The sequence below is a fragment of the Oryza sativa genome, chromosome 5 (genome assembly GCF_034140825.1).
Source record: "Oryza sativa Japonica Group chromosome 5, ASM3414082v1".
Lineage (NCBI taxonomy): Eukaryota > Viridiplantae > Streptophyta > Magnoliopsida > Poales > Poaceae > Oryza > Oryza sativa.
The window spans coordinates 30,138,761-30,160,560 of NC_089039.1; positions in this window are offsets into that span (position 1 = coordinate 30,138,761).

A 21,800-nucleotide genomic window follows, 5' to 3' on the forward strand; every position below is an offset into this window, starting at 1 on the left:
ATGCAGATGGAGAATTCTGTGCAAATTAAAACCTTGATAACTTTGCCTTCCGGTCAAGGAATCGAGCTAGGTTTTTTTTGACGGCTGCAGAATCACGGGCCTCACCCTAGAGAGACTGGATTTGGAGAGTTGGACCCCCAGAGATTTTTCTAGAAATTACTTACCATAGGCCACGAAGCAGCAGTTGTTTCGGCGAAACGTCGAATATCTGAGGGTCCACAACTGGTTTTCAACGAGGTGGCTAGTATAGGGATGGCACATAGGACGTTAGGGTGGATAGCTTAGATGATGTCGGTGTCAAGCGCGTCGACTAACCGCACCGTTAAGGTAGGCTGGCGGGCGCGACACTGTGGAAAGCAGATGGAGAATTCTGTGCAAATTAAAACCTTGATAACTTTGCCTTCCGGTCAAGGAATCGAGCTAGGTTTTTTTTGACGGCTGCAGAATCACGGGCCTCACCCTAGAGAGACTGGATTTGGAGAGTTGGACCCCCAGAGATTTTTCTAGAAATTACTTACCATAGGCCACGAAGCAGCGGTTGTTCGGCGAAACGTCGAATATCTGAGGGTCCACAACTGGTTTTCAACGAGGTGGTTAGTATACGGATGGCACATAGGACGTTAGGGTGGATAGCTTAGACAATGTCGGTGTCAAGCGCGTCGACTAACCGCGCCGTTAAGGTAGGCTGGTGGGCGCGACACTGGAATGAAGATGGAGAATTCTGTGCAAATTAAAACCTTGATAACTTTGCCTTTCGGTCAAGGAATCGAGCTAGGTTTTTTTTGACGGCTGTAGTATCACGGGCCTCACCCTAGAGAGACTGGATTTGGAGAGTTGGACCCCCAGAGATTTTTCTAGAAATTACTTACCATAGGCCACGAAGCAGCGGTTGTTCGGCGAAACGTCGAATATCTGAGGGTCCACAACTGGTTTTCAACGAGGTGGTTAGTATTGGGATGGCACATAGGACGTTAGGGTGGATAGCGCGTCAACTAACCGCGCCGTTAAGGTAGGCTGGCGGGCGCGACACTGTGGAATGCAGATGTAGAATTCTGTGCAAATAAAAACCTTGATAATTTTGCCTTCCGGTCATGGAATCGAGTTAGGTTTTTTTTGACGGCTGCAGAATCACGGGCCTCACCCTAAAGAGATTGGATTTGGAGAGTTGGACCCCCAGAGATTTTTCTAGAAATTACTTACCATAGCCCACGAAGCAGCGGTTGTTTCGGCGAAACGTCGAATATCTGAGGGCTGGTTTTCAATGAGGTGGTTAGTATAGGGATGGCACATAGGACGTTAGGGTGGATAGCTTAGACAATGTCGGTGTCAAGCGCATCCACTAACCACGCCGTTAAGGTAGGCTGGCGGGCTCGACACTGTGGAATGCAGATGGAGAATTCTGTGCAAATTAAAACCTTGATAACTTTGCCTTCCGGTCAAGGAATTGAGCTAGGTTTTTTTTATGGCTGCAGAATCACGAGCCTCGCCCTAGAGAGTCTGGATTTGGAGAGTTGGACCCCCAGAGATTTTTCTAGAAATTACTTACCATAGGCCACGAAGCAGCAGTTGTTTCGGCGAAACGTCGAATATCTGAGGGTCCACAACTGGTTTTCAACGAGGTGGCTAGTATAGGGATGGCACATAGGACGTTAGGGTGGATAGCTTAGATGATGTCGGTGTCAAGCGCGCCGACTAACCGCGCCGTTAAGGTAGGCTGGCGGGCGCGACACTGTGGAATGCAGATGGAGAATTCTGTGCAAATTAAAACCTTGATAACTTTGCCTTTCGGTCAAGGAATCGAGCTAGGTTTTTTTTGACGGCTGCAGAATCACGGGCCTCACCCTAGAGAGACTGGATTTGGAGAGTTGCACCCCCAGAGATTTTTCTAGAAATTACTTACCATAGGCCACGAAGCTGCGGTTGATTCGGTGAAACGTCGAATATCTGAGGGTCCACAACTGGTTTTCAACGAGGTGGTTAGTATTGGGATGGCACATAGGACGTTAGGGTGGATAGCTTAGATGATGTCGGTGTCAAGCGCGTCGACTAACCGCACCGTTAAGGTAGGCTGGCGGGCGCGACACTGTGGAAAGCAGATGGAGAATTCTGTGCAAATTAAAACCTTGATAACTTTGCCTTCCGGTCAAGGAATCGAGCTAGGTTTTTTTTGACGGCTGCAGAATCACGGGCCTCACCCTAGAGAGACTGGATTTGGAGAGTTGGACCCCCAGAGATTTTTCTAGAAATTACTTACCATAGGCCACGAAGCAGCGGTTGTTCGGCGAAACGTCGAATATCTGAGGGTCCACAACTGGTTTTCAACGAGGTGGTTAGTATACGGATGGCACATAGGACGTTAGGGTGGATAGCTTAGACAATGTCGGTGTCAAGCGCGTCGACTAACCGCGCCGTTAAGGTAGGCTGGTGGGCGCGACACTGGAATGAAGATGGAGAATTCTGTGCAAATTAAAACCTTGATAACTTTGCCTTTCGGTCAAGGAATCGAGCTAGGATTTTTTTGACGGCTGTAGAATCACGGGCCTCACCCTAGAGAGACTGGATTTGGAGAGTTGGACCCCCAGAGATTTTACTAGAAATTACTTACCATAGGCCACGAAGCAGCGGTTGTTCGGCGAAACGTCGAATATCTGAGGGTCCACAACTGGTTTTCAACGAGGTGGTTAGTATAGGGATGGCACATAGGACGTTAGGGTGGATAGCGCGTCAACTAACCGCGCCGTTAAGGTAGGCTGGCGGGCGCGACACTGTGGAATGCAGATGTAGAATTCTGTGCAAATAAAAACCTTGATAATTTTGCCTTCCGGTCATGGAATCGAGTTAGGTTTTTTTTGACGGCTGCAGAATCACGGGCCTCACCCTAAAGAGATTGGATTTGGAGAGTTGGACCCCCAGAGATTTTTCTAGAAATTACTTACCATAGGCCACGAAGCAGCGGTTGTTTCGGCGAAACGTCGAATATCTGAGGGCTGGTTTTCAATGAGGTGGTTACTATAGGGATGGCACATAGGACGTTAGGGTGGATAGCTTAGACAATGTCGGTGTCAAGCGCATCCACTAACCACGCCGTTAAGGTAGGCTGGCGGGCTCGACACTGTGGAATGCAGATGGAGAATTCTGTGCAAATTAAAACCTTGATAACTTTGCCTTCCGGTCAAGGAATTGAGCTAGGTTTTTTTTATGGCTGCAGAATCACGAGCCTCGCCCTAGAGAGACTGGATTTGGAGAGTTGGACCCCCAGAGATTTTTCTAGAAATTACTTACCATAGGCCACGAAGCAGCAGTTGTTTCGGCGAAACGTCGAATATCTGAGGGTCCACAACTGGTTTTCAACGAGGTGGCTAGTATAGGGATGGCACATAGGACGTTAGGGTGGATAGCTTAGATGATGTCGGTGTCAAGCGCGCCGACTAACCGCGCCGTTAAGGTAGGCTGGCGGGCGCGACACTGTGGAATGCAGATGGAGAATTCTGTGCAAATTAAAACCTTGATAACTTTGCCTTTCGGTCAAGGAATCGAGCTAGGTTTTTTTTGACGGCTGCAGAATCACGGGCCTCACCCTAGAGAGACTGGATTTGGAGAGTTGCACCCCCAGAGATTTTTCTAGAAATTACTTACCATAGGCCACGAAGCTGCGGTTGATTCGGTGAAACGTCGAATATCTGAGGGTCCACAACTGGTTTTCAACGAGGTGGTTAGTATAGGGATGGCACATAGGACGTTAGGGTGGATAGCTTAGATGATGTCGGTGTCAAGCGCGTCGACTAACCGCACCGTTAAGGTAGGCTGGCGGGCGCGACACTGTGGAAAGCAGATGGAGAATTCTGTGCAAATTAAAACCTTGATAACTTTGCCTTCCGGTCAAGGAATCGAGCTAGGTTTTTTTTGACGGCTTGAGAATCACGGGCCTCACAGAAGAGAGACTGGATTTGGAGAGTGGGACCCCCAGAGATTTTTCTAGAAATTACTTACCATAGGCCACGAAGCAGCGGTTGTTCGGCGAAACGTCGAATATCTGAGGGTCCACAACTGGTTATCAACGAGGTGGTTAGTATACGGATGGCACATAGGACGTTTGGTGGATAGCTTAGACAATGTCGGTGTCAAGCGCGTCGACTAACCGCGCCGTTAAGGTAGGCTGGTGGGCGCGACACTGGAATGAAGATGGAGAATTCTGTGCAAATTAAAACCTTGATAACTTTGCCTTCCAGTCATGGAATCGAGCTAGGTTTTTTTTTACGGCTGCAGAATCACGGGCCTCACTGAAGAGAGACTGGATTTGGAGAGTTGGACCCCTAGAGATTTTTCTAGAAATTACTTACCATAGGTCACGAAGCAGCGGTTGTTTCAGCGAAACGTCGAATATCTAAGGCTCCACAACTGGTTTTCAACGAGGTGGTTAGTATAGGGATGGCACATAGGACGTTAGGGTGGATAGCGCGTCAACTAACCGCGCCGTTAAGGTAGGCTGGCGGGCGCGACACTGTAGAATGCAGATGTAGAATTCTGTGCAAATAAAAACCTTGATAATTTTGCCTTCCGGTCATGGAATCGAGTTAGGTTTTTTTTTACGGCTGCAGAATCACGGGCCTCACCCTAAAGAGATTGGATTTGGAGAGTTGGACCCCCAGAGATTTTTCTAGAAATTACTTACCATAGGCCACGAAGCAGCGGTTGTTTCGGCGAAACGTCGAATATCTGAGGGCTGGTTTTCAATGAGGTGGTTAGTATAGGGATGGCACATAGGACGTTAGGGTGGATAGCTTAGACAATGTCGGTGTCAAGCGCGTCCACTAACCACGCCGTTAAGGTAGGCTGGCGGGCTCGACACTGTGGAATGCAGATGGAGAATTCTGTGCAAATTAAAACCTTGATAACTTTGCCTTCCGGTCAAGGAATTGAGCTAGGTTTTTTTTTATGGCTGCAGAATCACGAGCCTCGCCCTAGAGAGACTGGATTTGGAGAGTTGGACCCCCAGAGATTTTTCTAGAAATTACTTACCATAGGCCACGAAGCAGCAGTTGTTTCGGCGAAACGTCGAATATCTGAGGGTCCACAACTGGTTTTCAACGAGGTGGCTAGTATAGGGATGGCACATAGGACGTTAGGGTGGATAGCTTAGATGATGTCGGTGTCAAGCGCGCCGACTAACCGCGCCGTTAAGGTAGGCTGGCGGGCGCGACACTGTGGAATGCAGATGGAGAATTCTGTGCAAATTAAAACCTTGATAACTTTGCCTTCCGGTCAAGGAATCGAGCTAGGTTTTTTTTGACGGCTGCAGAATCACGGGCCTCACCCTAGAGAGACTGGATTTGGAGAGTTGGACCCCCAGAGATTTTTCTAGAAATTACTTACCATAGGCCACGAAGCAGCAGTTGTTTCGGCGAAACGTCGAATATCTGAGGGTCCACAACTGGTTTTCAACGAGGTGGCTAGTATAGGGATGGCACATAGGACGTTAGGGTGGATAGCTTAGATGATGTCGGTGTCAAGCGCGTCGACTAACCGCACCGTTAAGGTAGGCTGGCGGGCGCGACACTGTGGAAAGCAGATGGAGAATTCTGTGCAAATTAAAACCTTGATAACTTTGCCTTCCGGTCAAGGAATCGAGCTAGGTTTTTTTTGACGGCTGCAGAATCACGGGCCTCACCCTAGAGAGACTGGATTTGGAGAGTTGGACCCCCAGAGATTTTTCTAGAAATTACTTACCATAGGCCACGAAGCAGCGGTTGTTCGGCGAAACGTCGAATATCTGAGGGTCCACAACTGGTTTTCAACGAGGTGGTTAGTATACGGATGGCACATAGGACGTTAGGGTGGATAGCTTAGACAATGTCGGTGTCAAGCGCGTCGACTAACCGCGCCGTTAAGGTAGGCTGGTGGGCGCGACACTGGAATGAAGATGGAGAATTCTGTGCAAATTAAAACCTTGATAACTTTGCCTTTCGGTCAAGGAATCGAGCTAGGTTTTTTTTGACGGCTGTAGTATCACGGGCCTCACCCTAGAGAGACTGGATTTGGAGAGTTGGACCCCCAGAGATTTTTCTAGAAATTACTTACCATAGGCCACGAAGCAGCGGTTGTTCGGCGAAACGTCGAATATCTGAGGGTCCACAACTGGTTTTCAACGAGGTGGTTAGTATAGGGATGGCACATAGGACGTTAGGGTGGATAGCGCGTCAACTAACCGCGCCGTTAAGGTAGGCTGGCGGGCGCGACACTGTGGAATGCAGATGTAGAATTCTGTGCAAATAAAAACCTTGATAATTTTGCCTTCCGGTCATGGAATCGAGTTAGGTTTTTTTTGACGGCTGCAGAATCACGGGCCTCACCCTAAAGAGATTGGATTTGGAGAGTTGGACCCCCAGAGATTTTTCTAGAAATTACTTACCATAGCCCACGAAGCAGCGGTTGTTTCGGCGAAACGTCGAATATCTGAGGGCTGGTTTTCAATGAGGTGGTTAGTATAGGGATGGCACATAGGACGTTAGGGTGGATAGCTTAGACAATGTCGGTGTCAAGCGCATCCACTAACCACGCCGTTAAGGTAGGCTGGCGGGCTCGACACTGTGGAATGCAGATGGAGAATTCTGTGCAAATTAAAACCTTGATAACTTTGCCTTCCGGTCAAGGAATTGAGCTAGGTTTTTTTTATGGCTGCAGAATCACGAGCCTCGCCCTAGAGAGTCTGGATTTGGAGAGTTGGACCCCCAGAGATTTTTCTAGAAATTACTTACCATAGGCCACGAAGCAGCAGTTGTTTCGGCGAAACGTCGAATATCTGAGGGTCCACAACTGGTTTTCAACGAGGTGGCTAGTATAGGGATGGCACATAGGACGTTAGGGTGGATAGCTTAGATGATGTCGGTGTCAAGCGCGCCGACTAACCGCGCCGTTAAGGTAGGCTGGCGGGCGCGACACTGTGGAATGCAGATGGAGAATTCTGTGCAAATTAAAACCTTGATAACTTTGCCTTTCGGTCAAGGAATCGAGCTAGGTTTTTTTTGACGGCTGCAGAATCACGGGCCTCACCCTAGAGAGACTGGATTTGGAGAGTTGCACCCCCAGAGATTTTTCTAGAAATTACTTACCATAGGCCACGAAGCTGCGGTTGATTCGGTGAAACGTCGAATATCTGAGGGTCCACAACTGGTTTTCAACGAGGTGGTTAGTATTGGGATGGCACATAGGACGTTAGGGTGGATAGCTTAGATGATGTCGGTGTCAAGCGCGTCGACTAACCGCACCGTTAAGGTAGGCTGGCGGGCGCGACACTGTGGAAAGCAGATGGAGAATTCTGTGCAAATTAAAACCTTGATAACTTTGCCTTCCGGTCAAGGAATCGAGCTAGGTTTTTTTTGACGGCTGCAGAATCACGGGCCTCACCCTAGAGAGACTGGATTTGGAGAGTTGGACCCCCAGAGATTTTTCTAGAAATTACTTACCATAGGCCACGAAGCAGCGGTTGTTCGGCGAAACGTCGAATATCTGAGGGTCCACAACTGGTTTTCAACGAGGTGGTTAGTATACGGATGGCACATAGGACGTTAGGGTGGATAGCTTAGACAATGTCGGTGTCAAGCGCGTCGACTAACCGCGCCGTTAAGGTAGGCTGGTGGGCGCGACACTGGAATGAAGATGGAGAATTCTGTGCAAATTAAAACCTTGATAACTTTGCCTTTCGGTCAAGGAATCGAGCTAGGATTTTTTTGACGGCTGTAGAATCACGGGCCTCACCCTAGAGAGACTGGATTTGGAGAGTTGGACCCCCAGAGATTTTACTAGAAATTACTTACCATAGGCCACGAAGCAGCGGTTGTTCGGCGAAACATCGAATATCTGAGGGTCCACAACTGGTTTTCAACGAGGTGGTTAGTATAGGGATGGCACATAGGACGTTAGGGTGGATAGCGCGTCAACTAACCGCGCCGTTAAGGTAGGCTGGCGGGCGCGACACTGTGGAATGCAGATGTAGAATTCTGTGCAAATAAAAACCTTGATAATTTTGCCTTCCGGTCATGGAATCGAGTTAGGTTTTTTTTGACGGCTGCAGAATCACGGGCCTCACCCTAAAGAGATTGGATTTGGAGAGTTGGACCCCCAGAGATTTTTCTAGAAATTACTTACCATAGGCCACGAAGCAGCGGTTGTTTCGGCGAAACGTCGAATATCTGAGGGCTGGTTTTCAATGAGGTGGTTACTATAGGGATGGCACATAGGACGTTAGGGTGGATAGCTTAGACAATGTCGGTGTCAAGCGCATCCACTAACCACGCCGTTAAGGTAGGCTGGCGGGCTCGACACTGTGGAATGCAGATGGAGAATTCTGTGCAAATTAAAACCTTGATAACTTTGCCTTCCGGTCAAGGAATTGAGCTAGGTTTTTTTTATGGCTGCAGAATCACGAGCCTCGCCCTAGAGAGACTGGATTTGGAGAGTTGGACCCCCAGAGATTTTTCTAGAAATTACTTACCATAGGCCACGAAGCAGCAGTTGTTTCGGCGAAACGTCGAATATCTGAGGGTCCACAACTGGTTTTCAACGAGGTGGCTAGTATAGGGATGGCACATAGGACGTTAGGGTGGATAGCTTAGATGATGTCGGTGTCAAGCGCGCCGACTAACCGCGCCGTTAAGGTAGGCTGGCGGGCGCGACACTGTGGAATGCAGATGGAGAATTCTGTGCAAATTAAAACCTTGATAACTTTGCCTTTCGGTCAAGGAATCGAGCTAGGTTTTTTTTGACGGCTGCAGAATCACGGGCCTCACCCTAGAGAGACTGGATTTGGAGAGTTGCACCCCCAGAGATTTTTCTAGAAATTACTTACCATAGGCCACGAAGCTGCGGTTGATTCGGTGAAACGTCGAATATCTGAGGGTCCACAACTGGTTTTCAACGAGGTGGTTAGTATAGGGATGGCACATAGGACGTTAGGGTGGATAGCTTAGATGATGTCGGTGTCAAGCGCGTCGACTAACCGCACCGTTAAGGTAGGCTGGCGGGCGCGACACTGTGGAAAGCAGATGGAGAATTCTGTGCAAATTAAAACCTTGATAACTTTGCCTTCCGGTCAAGGAATCGAGCTAGGTTTTTTTTGACGGCTGCAGAATCACGGGCCTCACCCTAGAGAGACTGGATTTGGAGAGTTGGACCCCCAGAGATTTTTCTAGAAATTACTTACCATAGGCCACGAAGCAGCGGTTGTTCGGCGAAACGTCGAATATCTGAGGGTCCACAACTGGTTATCAACGAGGTGGTTAGTATACGGATGGCACATAGGACGTTAGGGTGGATAGCTTAGACAATGTCGGTGTCAAGCGCGTCGACTAACCGCGCCGTTAAGGTAGGCTGGTGGGCGCGACACTGGAATGAAGATGGAGAATTCTGTGCAAATTAAAACCTTGATAACTTTGCCTTCCAGTCATGGAATCGAGCTAGGTTTTTTTTTACGGCTGCAGAATCACGGGCCTCACTGAAGAGAGACTGGATTTGGAGAGTTGGACCCCTAGAGATTTTTCTAGAAATTACTTACCATAGGTCACGAAGCAGCGGTTGTTTCAGCGAAACGTCGAATATCTGAGGGTCCACAACTGGTTTTCAACGAGGTGGTTAGTATAGGGATGGCACATAGGACGTTAGGGTGGATAGCGCGTCAACTAACCGCGCCGTTAAGGTAGGCTGGCGGGCGCGACACTGTAGAATGCAGATGTAGAATTCTGTGCAAATAAAAACCTTGATAATTTTGCCTTCCGGTCATGGAATCGAGTTAGGTTTTTTTTGACGGCTGCAGAATCACGGGCCTCACCCTAAAGAGATTGGATTTGGAGAGTTGGACCCCCAGAGATTTTTCTAGAAATTACTTACCATAGGCCACGAAGCAGCGGTTGTTTCGGCGAAACGTCGAATATCTGAGGGCTGGTTTTCAATGAGGTGGTTAGTATAGGGATGGCACATAGGACGTTAGGGTGGATAGCTTAGACAATGTCGGTGTCAAGCGCGTCCACTAACCACGCCGTTAAGGTAGGCTGGCGGGCTCGACACTGTGGAATGCAGATGGAGAATTCTGTGCAAATTAAAACCTTGATAACTTTGCCTTCCGGTCAAGGAATTGAGCTAGGTTTTTTTTATGGCTGCAGAATCACGAGCCTCGCCCTAGAGAGACTGGATTTGGAGAGTTGGACCCCCAGAGATTTTTCTAGAAATTACTTACCATAGGCCACGAAGCAGCAGTTGTTTCGGCGAAACGTCGAATATCTGAGGGTCCACAACTGGTTTTCAACGAGGTGGCTAGTATAGGGATGGCACATAGGACGTTAGGGTGGATAGCTTAGATGATGTCGGTGTCAAGCGCGTCGACTAACCGCGCCGTTAAGGTAGGCTGGCGGGCGCGACACTGTGGAATGCAGATGGAGAATTCTGTGCAAATTAAAACCTTGATAACTTTGCCTTTCGGTCAAGGAATCGAGCTAGGTTTTTTTTGACGGCTGCAGAATCACGGGCCTCACCCTAGAGAGACTGGATTTGGAGAGTTGCACCCCTAGAGATTTTTCTAGAAATTACTTACCATAGGCCACGAAGCTGCGGTTGATTCGGTGAAACGTCGAATATCTGAGGGTCCACAACTGGTTTTCAACGAGGTGGTTAGTATAGGGATGGCACATAGGACGTTAGGGAGGATAGCTTAGACGATGTCGGTGTCAAGCGTGTCGACTAACCGCGCCGTTAAGTTAGGCTGGCGGGCGCGACAGTGTGGAATGCAGATGGAGAATTCTGTGCAAATTAAAACCTTGATAACTTTGCCTTCCGGTCATGGAATCGAGCTAGGTTTTTTTTTACGGCTTCAGAATCACGGGCCTCACTGAAGAGAGACTGGATTTGGAGAGTTGGACCCCTAGAGATTTTTCTAGAAATTACTTACCATAGGCCACGAAGCAGCGGTTGTTTCAGCGAAACGTCGAATATCTGAGGGTCCACAACTGGTTTTCAACGAGGTGGTTAGTATAGGGATGGCACATAGGACGTTAGGGTGGATAGCTTAGACGATATCGGTGTCAGGCGCGTCAACTAACCGCGCCGTTAAGGTAGGCTGGCGGGCGCGACACTGTGGAATGCAGATGTAGAATTCTGTGCAAATAAAAACCTTGATAATTTTGCCTTCCGGTCATGGAATCGAGTTAGGTTTTTTTTTACGGCTGCAGAATCACGGGCCTCACCCTAAAGAGATTGGATTTGGAGAGTTGGACCCCCAGAGATTTTTCTAGAAATTACTTACCATAGGCCACGAAGCAGCGGTTGTTTCGGCGAAACGTCGAATATCTGAGGGCTGGTTTTCAAGGAGGTGGTTAGTATAGGGATGGCACATAGGACGTTAGGGTGGATAGCTTAGACAATGTCGGTGTCAAGCGCGTCCACTAACCGCGCCGTTAAGGTAGGCTGGCGGGCGCGACACTGTGGAATGCAGATGGAGAATTCTGTGCAAATTAAAACCTTGATAACTTTGCCTTTCGGTCAAGGAATCGAGCTAGGTTTTTTTTGACGGCTGCAGAATCACGGGCCTCACCCTAGAGAGACTGGATTTGGAGAGTTGGACCCCCAGAGATTTTTCTAGAAATTACTTACCATAGGCCACGAAGCAGCAGTTGTTTCGGCGAAACGTCGAATATCTGAGGGTCCACAACTGGTTTTCAACGAGGTGGCTAGTATAGGGATGGCACATAGGACGTTAGGGTGGATAGCTTAGATGATGTCGGTGTCAAGCGCGTCGACTAACCGCACCGTTAAGGTAGGCTGGCGGGCGCGACACTGTGGAAAGCAGATGGAGAATTCTGTGCAAATTAAAACCTTGATAACTTTGCCTTCCGGTCAAGGAATCGAGCTAGGTTTTTTTTTATGGCTGCAGAATCACGAGCCTCGCCCTAGAGAGACTGGATTTGGAGAGTTGGACCCCCAGAGATTTTTCTAGAAATTACTTACCATAGGCCACGAAGCAGCGGTTGTTTCGGCGAAACGTCGAATATCTGAGGGCTGGTTTTCAATGAGGTGGTTAGTATAGGGATGGCACATAGGACGTTAGGGTGGATAGCTTAGACAATGTCGGTGTCAAGCGCGTCCACTAACCGCGCCGTTAAGGTAGGCTGGCGGGCGCGACACTGTGGAATGCAGATGGAGAATTCTGTGCAAATTAAAACCTTGATAACTTTGCCTTCCGGTCAAGGAATTGAGCTAGGTTTTTTTTTATGGCTGCAGAATCACGAGCCTCGCCCTAGAGAGACTGGATTTGGAGAGTTGGACCCCCAGAGATTTTTCTAGAAATTACTTACCATAGGCCACGAAGCAGCAGTTGTTTCGGCGAAACGTCGAATATCTGAGGGTCCACAACTGGTTTTCAACGAGGTGGCTAGTATAGGGATGGCACATAGGACGTTAGGGTGGATAGCTTAGATGATGTCGGTGTCAAGCGCGTCGACTAACCGCGCCGTTAAGGTAGGCTGGCGGGCGCGACACTGTGGAATGCAGATGGAGAATTCTGTGCAAATTAAAACCTTGATAACTTTGCCTTTCGGTCAAGGAATCGAGCTAGGTTTTTTTTGACGGCTGCAGAATCACGGGCCTCACCCTAGAGAGACTGGATTTGGAGAGTTGCACCCCTAGAGATTTTTCTAGAAATTACTTACCATAGGCCACGAAGCTGCGGTTGATTCGGTGAAACGTCGAATATCTGAGGGTCCACAACTGGTTTTCAACGAGGTGGTTAGTATAGGGATGGCACATAGGACGTTAGGGAGGATAGCTTAGACGATGTCGGTGTCAAGCGTGTCGACTAACCGCGCCGTTAAGTTAGGCTGGCGGGCGCGACAGTGTGGAATGCAGATGGAGAATTCTGTGCAAATTAAAACCTTGATAACTTTGCCTTCCGGTCATGGAATCGAGCTAGGTTTTTTTTTACGGCTTCAGAATCACGGGCCTCACTGAAGAGAGACTGGATTTGGAGAGTTGGACCCCTAGAGATTTTTCTAGAAATTACTTACCATAGGCCACGAAGCAGCGGTTGTTTCGGCGAAACGTCGAATATCTGAGGGTCCACAACTGGTTTTCAACGAGGTGGTTAGTATAGGGATGGCACATAGGACGTTAGGGTGGATAGCTTAGACGATATCGGTGTCAGGCGCGTCAACTAACCGCGCCGTTAAGGTAGGCTGGCGGGCGCGACACTGTGGAATGCAGATGTAGAATTCTGTGCAAATAAAAACCTTGATAATTTTGCCTTCCGGTCATGGAATCGAGTTAGGTTTTTTTTTACGGCTGCAGAATCACGGGCCTCACCCTAAAGAGATTGGATTTGGAGAGTTGGACCCCCAGAGATTTTTCTAGAAATTACTTACCATAGGCCACGAAGCAGCGGTTGTTTCGGCGAAACGTCGAATATCTGAGGGCTGGTTTTCAATGAGGTGGTTAGTATAGGGATGGCACATAGGACGTTAGGGTGGATAGCTTAGACAATGTCGGTGTCAAGCGCGTCCACTAACCGCGCCGTTAAGGTAGGCTGGCGGGCGCGACACTGTGGAATGCAGATGGAGAATTCTGTGCAAATTAAAACCTTGATAACTTTGCCTTCCGGTCAAGGAATTGAGCTAGGTTTTTTTTTATGGCTGCAGAATCACGGGCCTTGCCCTAGAGAGACTGGATTTGGAGAGTTGGAGCCCCAGAGATTTTTCTAGAAATTACTTACCATAGGCCACGAAGCAGCAGTTGTTTCGGCGAAACGTCGAATATCTGAGGGTCCACAACTGGTTTTCAACGAGGTGGCTAGTATAGGGATGGCACATAGGACGTTAGGGTGGATAGCTTAGATGATATCGGTGTCAAGCGCGTCGACTAACCGCGCCGTTAGGTTAGGCTGGCGGGCGCGACAGTGTGGAATGCAGATGGAGAATTCTGTGCAAATTAAAACCTTGATAACTTTGCCTTCCAGTCATGGAATCGAGCTAGGTTTTTTTTTACGGCTTCAGAATCACGGGCCTCACTGAAGAGAGACTGGATTAGGAGAGTTGGACCCCTAGAGATTTTTCTAGAAATTACTTACCATAGGTCACGAAGCAGCGGTTGTTTCGGCGAAACGTCGAATATCTGAGGGTCCACAACTGGTTTTCAATGAGGTGGTTAGTATAGGGATGGCACATAGGACGTTAGGGTGGATAGCTTAGACGATGTCGGTGTCAGGCGCGTCAACTAACCGCGCCGTTAAGGTAGGCTGGCGGGCGCGACACTGTGGAATGCAGATGTAGAATTCTGTGCAAATAAAAACCTTGATAATTTTGCCTTCCGGTCATGGAATCGAGTTAGGTTTTTTTTGACGGCTGCAGAATCACGGGCCTCACCCTAAAGAGATTGGATTTGGAGAGTTGGACCCCCAGAGATTTTTCTAGAAATTACTTACCATAGGCCACGAAGCAGCGGTTGTTTCGGCGAAACGTCGAATATCTGAGGGCTGGTTTTCAATGAGGTGGTTAGTATAGGGATGGCACATAGGACGTTAGGGTGGATAGCTTAGACAATGTCGGTGTCAAGCGCGTCCACTAACCGCGCCGTTAAGGTAGGCTGGCGGGCTCGACACTGTGGAATGCAGATGGAGAATTCTGTGCAAATTAAAACCTTGATAACTTTGCCTTCCGGTCAAGGAATTGAGCTAGGTTTTTTTTTATGGCTGCAGAATCACGGGCCTCGCCCTAGAGAGACTGGATTTGGAGGGTTGGACCCCCAGAGATTTTTCTAGAAATTACTTACCATAGGCCACGAAGCAGCAGTTGTTTCGGCGAAACGTCGAATATCTGAGGGTCCACAACTGGTTTTCAACGAGGTGGCTAGTATAGGGATGGCACATAGGACATTAGGGTGGATAGCTTAGATGATGTCGGTGTCAAGCGCGTCGACTAACCGCGCCGTTAAGGTAGGCTGGCGGGCGCGACACTGTGGAATGCAGATGGAGAATTCTGTGCAAATTAAACCTTGATAACTTTGCCTTTCGGTCAAGGAATCGAGCTAGGTTTTTTTTGACGGCTGCAGAATCACGGGCCTCACCCTAGAGAGACTGGATTTGGAGAGTTGGACCCCCAGAGATTTTTCTAGAAATTACTTACCATAGGCCACGAAGCTGCGGTTGATTCGGTGAAACGTCGAATATCTGAGGGTCCACAACTGGTTTTCCACGAGGTGGTTAGTATAGGGATGGCACATAGGACGTTAGGGTGGATAGCTTAGACGATGTCGGTGTCAAGCGCGTCGACTAACCGGGCCGTTAAGTTAGGCTGGCGGGCGCGACAGTGTGGAATGCAGATGGAGAATTCTGTGCAAATTAAAACCTTGATAACTTTGCCTTCCGGTCATGGAATCGAGCTAGGTTTTTTTTACGGCTTCAGAATCACAGGCCTCACTGAAGAGAGACTGGATTTGGAGAGTTGGACCCCTAGAGATTTTTCTAGAAATTACTTAACATAGGCCACGAAGCAGCGGTTGTTTCGGCGAAACGTCGAATATCTGAGGGTCCACAACTGGTTTTCAACGAGGTGGTTAGTATAGGGATGGCACATAGGACGTTAGGGTGGATAGCTTAGACGATGTCGGTGTCAGGCGCGTCAACTAACCGCGCTGTTAAGGTAGGCTGGCGGGCACGACACTGTGGAATGCAGATGTAGAATTCTGTGCAAATAAAAACCTTGATAATTTTGCCTTCCGGTCATGGAATCGAGTTAGGTTTTTTTTGACGGCTGCAGAATCACGGGCCTCACCCTAAAGAGATTGGATTTGGAGAGTTGGACCCCCAGAGATTTTTCTAGAAATTACTTACCATAGGCCACGAAGCAGCGGTTGTTTCGGCGAAACGTCGAATATCTGAGGGCTGGTTTTCAATGAGGTGGTTAGTATAGGGATGGCACATAGGACGTTAGGGTGGATAGCTTAGACAATGTCGGTGTCAAGCGCGTCCACTAACCGCGCCGTTAAGGTAGGCTGGCGGGCGCGACACTGTGGAATGCAGATGGAGAATTCTGTGCAAATTAAAACCTTGATAACTTTGCCTTCCGGTCAAGGAATTGAGCTAGGTTTTTTTTTATGGCTGCAGAATCACGGGCCTCACCCTAGAGAGACTGGATTTGGAGAGTTGGACCCCCAGGGATTTTTCTAGAAATTACTTACCATAGGCCACGAAGCAGCAGTTGTTTCGGCGAAACGACGAATATCTGAGGGTCCACAACTGGTTTTCAACGAGGTGGCTAGTATAGGGATGGCACATAGGACGTTAGGGTGGATAGCTTAGATGATGTCGGTGTCAAGCGCGTCGACTAACCGCGCCGTTAAGGTAGGCTGGCGGGCGCGACACTGTGGAATGCAGATGGAGAATTCTGTGCAAATTAAACCTTGATAACTTTGCCTTTCGGTCAAGGAATCGAGCTAGGTTTTTTTTGACGGCTGCAGAATCACGGGCCTCACCCTAGAGAGACTGGATTTGGAGAGTTGGACCCCCAGAGATTTTTCTAGAAATTACTTACCATAGGCCACGAAGCTGCGGTTGATTCGGTGAAACGTCGAATATCTGAGGGTCCACAACTGGTTTTCCACGAGGTGGTTAGTATAGGGATGGCACATAGGACGTTAGGGTGGATAGCTTAGACGATGTCGGTGTCAAGCGCGTCGACTAACCGCGCCGTTAAGTTAGGCTGGCGGGCGCGACAGTGTGGAATGCAGATGGAGAATTCTGTGCAAATTAAAACCTTGATAACTTTGCCTTCCGGTCATGGAATCGAGCTAGGTTTTTTTTTACGGCTTCAGAATCACAGGCCTCACTGAAGAGAGACTGGATTTGGAGAGTTGGACCCCTAGAGATTTTTCTAGAAATTACTTAACATAGGCCACGAAGCAGCGGTTGTTTCGGCGAAACGTCGAATATCTGAGGGTCCACAACTGGTTTTCAACGAGGTGGTTAGTATAGGGATGGCACATAGGACGTTAGGGTGGATAGCTTAGACGATGTCGGTGTCAGGCGCGTCAACTAACCGCGCTGTTAAGGTAGGCTGGCGGGCACGACACTGTGGAATGCAGATGTAGAATTCTGTGCAAATAAAAACCTTGATAATTTTGCCTTCCGGTCATGGAATCGAGTTAGGTTTTTTTTGACGGCTGCAGAATCACGGGCCTCACCCTAAAGAGATTGGATTTGGAGAGTTGGACCCCCAGAGATTTTTCTAGAAATTACTTACCATAGGCCACGAAGCAGCGGTTGTTTCGGCGAAACGTCGAATATCTGAGGGCTGGTTTTCAATGAGGTGGTTAGTATAGGGATGGCACATAGGACGTTAGGGTGGATAGCTTAGACAATGTCGGTGTCAAGCGCGTCCACTAACCGCGCCGTTAAGGTAGGCTGGCGGGCGCGACACTGTGGAATGCAGATGGAGAATTCTGTGCAAATTAAAACCTTGATAACTTTGCCTTCCGGTCAAGGAATTGAGCTAGGTTTTTTTTTATGGCTGCAGAATCACGGGCCTCACCCTAGAGAGACTGGATTTGGAGAGTTGGACCCCCAGGGATTTTTCTAGAAATTACTTACCATAGGCCACGAAGCAGCGGTTGTTTCGGCGAAACGTCGAATATCTGAGGGTCCACAACTGGTTTTCAACGAGGTGGCTAGTATAGGGATGGCACATAGGACGTTAGGGTGGATAGCTTAGATGATGTCGGTGTCAAGCGCGTCGACTAACCGCGCCGTTAAGGTAGGCTATCGGGCGCGACACTGTGGAATGCAGATGGAGAATTCTGTGCAAATTAAAACCTTGATAACTTTGCCTTCCGGTCAAGGAATTGAGCTAGGTTTTTTTTATGGCTGCAGAATCACGGGCCTCACCCTAGAGAGACTGGATTTGGAGAGTTGGACCCCCAGAGATTTTTCTAGAAATTACTTACCATAGGCCACGAAGCTGCGGTTGTTTCGGCGAAACGACGAATATCTGAGGGTCCACAACTGGTTTTCAACGAGGTGGCTAGTATAGGGATGGCACATAGGACGTTAGGGTGGATAGCTTAGATGATGTCGGTGTCAAGCGCGTCGACTAACCGTGCCGTTAAGGTAGGCTGGCGGGCGCGACACTGTGGAATGCAGATGGAGAATTCTGTGCAAATTAAAACCATGATAACTTTGCCTTCCGGTCAAGGAATCGAGCTAGGTTTTTTTTGACGGCTGCAGAATCACGGGCCTCACCCTAGAGAGACTGGATTTGGAGAGTTGGACCCCCAGAGATTTTTCTAGAAATTACTTACCATAGGCCACGAAGCAGCGGTTGTTCGGCGAAACGTCGAATATCTGAGGGTCCACAACTGGTTTTCAACGAGGTGGTTAGTATACGGATGGCACATAGGACGTTAGGGTGGATAGCTTAGACGATGTCGGTGTGAAGCGCGTCGACTAACCGCGCCGTTAAGTTAGGCTGGCGGGCGCGACAGTGTGGAATGCAGATGGAGAATTCTGTGCAAATTAAAACCTTGATAACTTTGCCTTCCGGTCATGGAATCGAGCTAGGTTTTTTTGATGGCTGCAGAATCACGGGCCTCACACTAGAGAGACTGGATCTGGAGAGTTGGACCCCCAGAGATTTTTCTAGAAATTACTTACCATAGGCCACGAAGCAGCGGTTGTTTCGGCGAAACGTCGAATATCTGAGGGTCCACAACTGGTTTTCAACGAGGTGGTTAGTATAGGGATGGCACATAGGACGTTAGGGTGGATAGCTTAGACGATGTCGGTGTCAAGCGCGTCGACTAACCGCGCCGTTAAGGTAGGCTGGCGGGCGCGACACTGTGGAATGCAGATGTAGAATTCTGTGGAAATAAAAGCCTTGATAATTTTGCCTTCCGGTCATGGAATCGAGTTAGGTTTTTTTTTACGGCTGCAGAATCACGGGCCTCACCCTAAAGAGATTGGATTTGGAGAGTTGGACCCCCAGAGATTTTTCTAGAAATTACTTACCATAGGCCACGAAGCAGCGGTTGTTTCGGCGAAACGTCGAATATCTGAGGGCTGGTTTTCAATGAGGTGGTTAGTATAGGGATGGCACATAGGACGTTAGGGTGGATAGCTTAGACAATGTCGGTGTCAAGCGCGTCCACTAACCGCGCCGTTAAGGTAGGCTGGCGGGCGCGACACTGTGGAATGCAGATGGAGAATTCTGTGCAAATTAAAACCTTGATAACTTTGCCTTCCGGTCAAGGAATTGAGCTAGGTTTTTTTTTATGGCTGCAGAATCACGGGCCTCACCCTAGAAAGACTGGATTTGGAGAGTTGGACCCCCAGAGATTTTTCTAGAAATTACTTACCATAGGCCACGAAGCAGCAGTTGTTTCGGCGAAACGTCGAATATCTGAGGGTCCACAACTGGTTTTCAACGAGGTGGCTAGTATAGGGATGGCACATAGGACGTTAGGGTGGATAGCTTAGATGATGTCGGTGTCAAGCGCGTCGACTAACCGTGCCGTTAAGGTAGGCTGGCGGGCGCGACACTGTGGAATGCAGATGGAGAATTCTTTGCAAATTAAAACCATGATAACTTTGCCTTCCGGTCAAGGAATCGAGCTAGGTTTTTTTTATGGCTGCAGAATCACGGGCCTCACCCTAGAGAGACTGGATTTGGAGAGTTGGACCCCCAGAGATTTTTCTAGAAATTACTTACCATAGGCCACGAAGCTGCGGTTGTTTCGGCGAAACGACGAATATCTGAGGGTCCACAACTGGTTTTCAACGAGGTGGCTAGTATAGGGATGGCACATAGGACGTTAGGGTGGATAGCTTAGATGATGTCGGTGTCAAGCGCGTCGACTAACCGTGCCGTTAAGGTAGGCTGGCGGGCGCGACAGTGTGGAATGCAGATGGAGAATTCTGTGCAAATTAAAACCTTGATAACTTTGCCTTCCGGTCATGGAATCGAGCTAGGTTTTTTTGATGGCTGCAGAATCACGGGCCTCACACTAGAGAGACTGGATCTGGAGAGTTGGACCCCCAGAGATTTTTCTAGAAATTACTTACCATAGGCCACGAAGCAGCGGTTGTTTCGGCGAAACGTCGAATATCTGAGGGTCCACAACTGGTTTTCAACGAGGTGGTTAGTATAGGGATGGCACATAGGACGTTAGGGTGGATAGCTTAGACGATGTCGGTGTCAAGCGCGTCGACTAACCGCGCCGTTAAGGTAGGCTGGCGGGCGCGACACTGTGGAATGCAGATGTAGAATTCTGTGGAAATAAAAGCCTTGATAATTTTGCCTTCCGGTCATGGAATCGAGTTAGGTTTTTTTTTACGGCTGCAGAATCACGGGCCTCACCCTAAAGAGATTGGATTTGGAGAGTTGGACCCCCAGAGATTTTTCTAGAAATTACTTACCATAGGCCACGAAGCAGCGGTTGTTTCGGCGAAACGTCGAATATCTGAGGGCTGGTTTTCAATGAGGTGGTTAGTATAGGGATGGCACATAGGACGTTAGGGTGGATAGCTTAGACAATGTCGGTGTCAAGCGCGTCCACTAACCGCGCCGTTAAGGTAGGCTGGCGGGCGCGACACTGTGGAATGCAGATGGAGAATTCTGTGCAAATTAAAACCTTGATAACTTTGCCTTCCGGTCAAGGAATTGAGCTAGGTTTTTTTTTATGGCTGCAGAATCACGGGCCTCACCCTAGAAAGACTGGATTTGGAGAGTTGGACCCCCAGAGATTTTTCTAGAAATTACTTACCATAGGCCACGAAGCAGCAGTTGTTTCGGCGAAACGTCGAATATCTGAGGGTCCACAACTGGTTTTCAACGAGGTGGCTAGTATAGGGATGGCACATAGGACGTTAGGGTGGATAGCTTAGATGATGTCGGTGTCAAGCGCGTCGACTAACCGCGCCGTTAAGGTAGGCTGGCGGGCGCGACACTGTGGAATGCAGATGGAGAATTCTTTGCAAATTAAAACCATGATAACTTTGCCTTCCGGTCAAGGAATCGAGCTAGGTTTTTTTTATGGCTGCAGAATCACGGGCCTCACCCTAGAGAGACTGGATTTGGAGAGTTGGACCCCCAGAGATTTTTCTAGAAATTACTTACCATAGGCCACGAAGCTGCGGTTGTTTCGGCGAAACGACGAATATCTGAGGGTCCACAACTGGTTTTCAACGAGGTGGCTAGTATAGGGATGGCACATAGGACGTTAGGGTGGATAGCTTAGATGATGTCGGTGTCAAGCGCGTCGACTAACCGTGCCGTTAAGGTAGGCTGGCGGGCGCGACACTGTGGAATGCAGATGGAGAATTCTGTGCAAATTAAAACCATGATAACTTTGCCTTCCGGTCAAGGAATCGAGCTAGGTTTTTTTTGACGGCTGCAGAATCACGGGCCTCACCCTAGAGAGACTGGATTTGGAGAGTTGGACCCCCAGAGATTTTTCTAGAAATTACTTACCATAGGCCACGAAGCAGCGGTTGTTTCGGCGAAACGTCGAATATCTGAGGGTCCACAACTGGTTTTCAACGAGGTGGTTAGTATACGGATGGCACATAGGACGTTAGGGTGGATAGCTTAGACGATGTCGGTGTGAAGCGCGTCGACTAACCGCGCCGTTAAGTTAGGCTGGCGGGCGCGACAGTGTGGAATGCAGATGGAGAATTCTGTGCAAATTAAAACCTTGATAACTTTGCCTTCCGGTCATGGAATCGAGCTAGGTTTTTTTGATGGCTGCAGAATCACGGGCCTCACACTAGAGAGACTGGA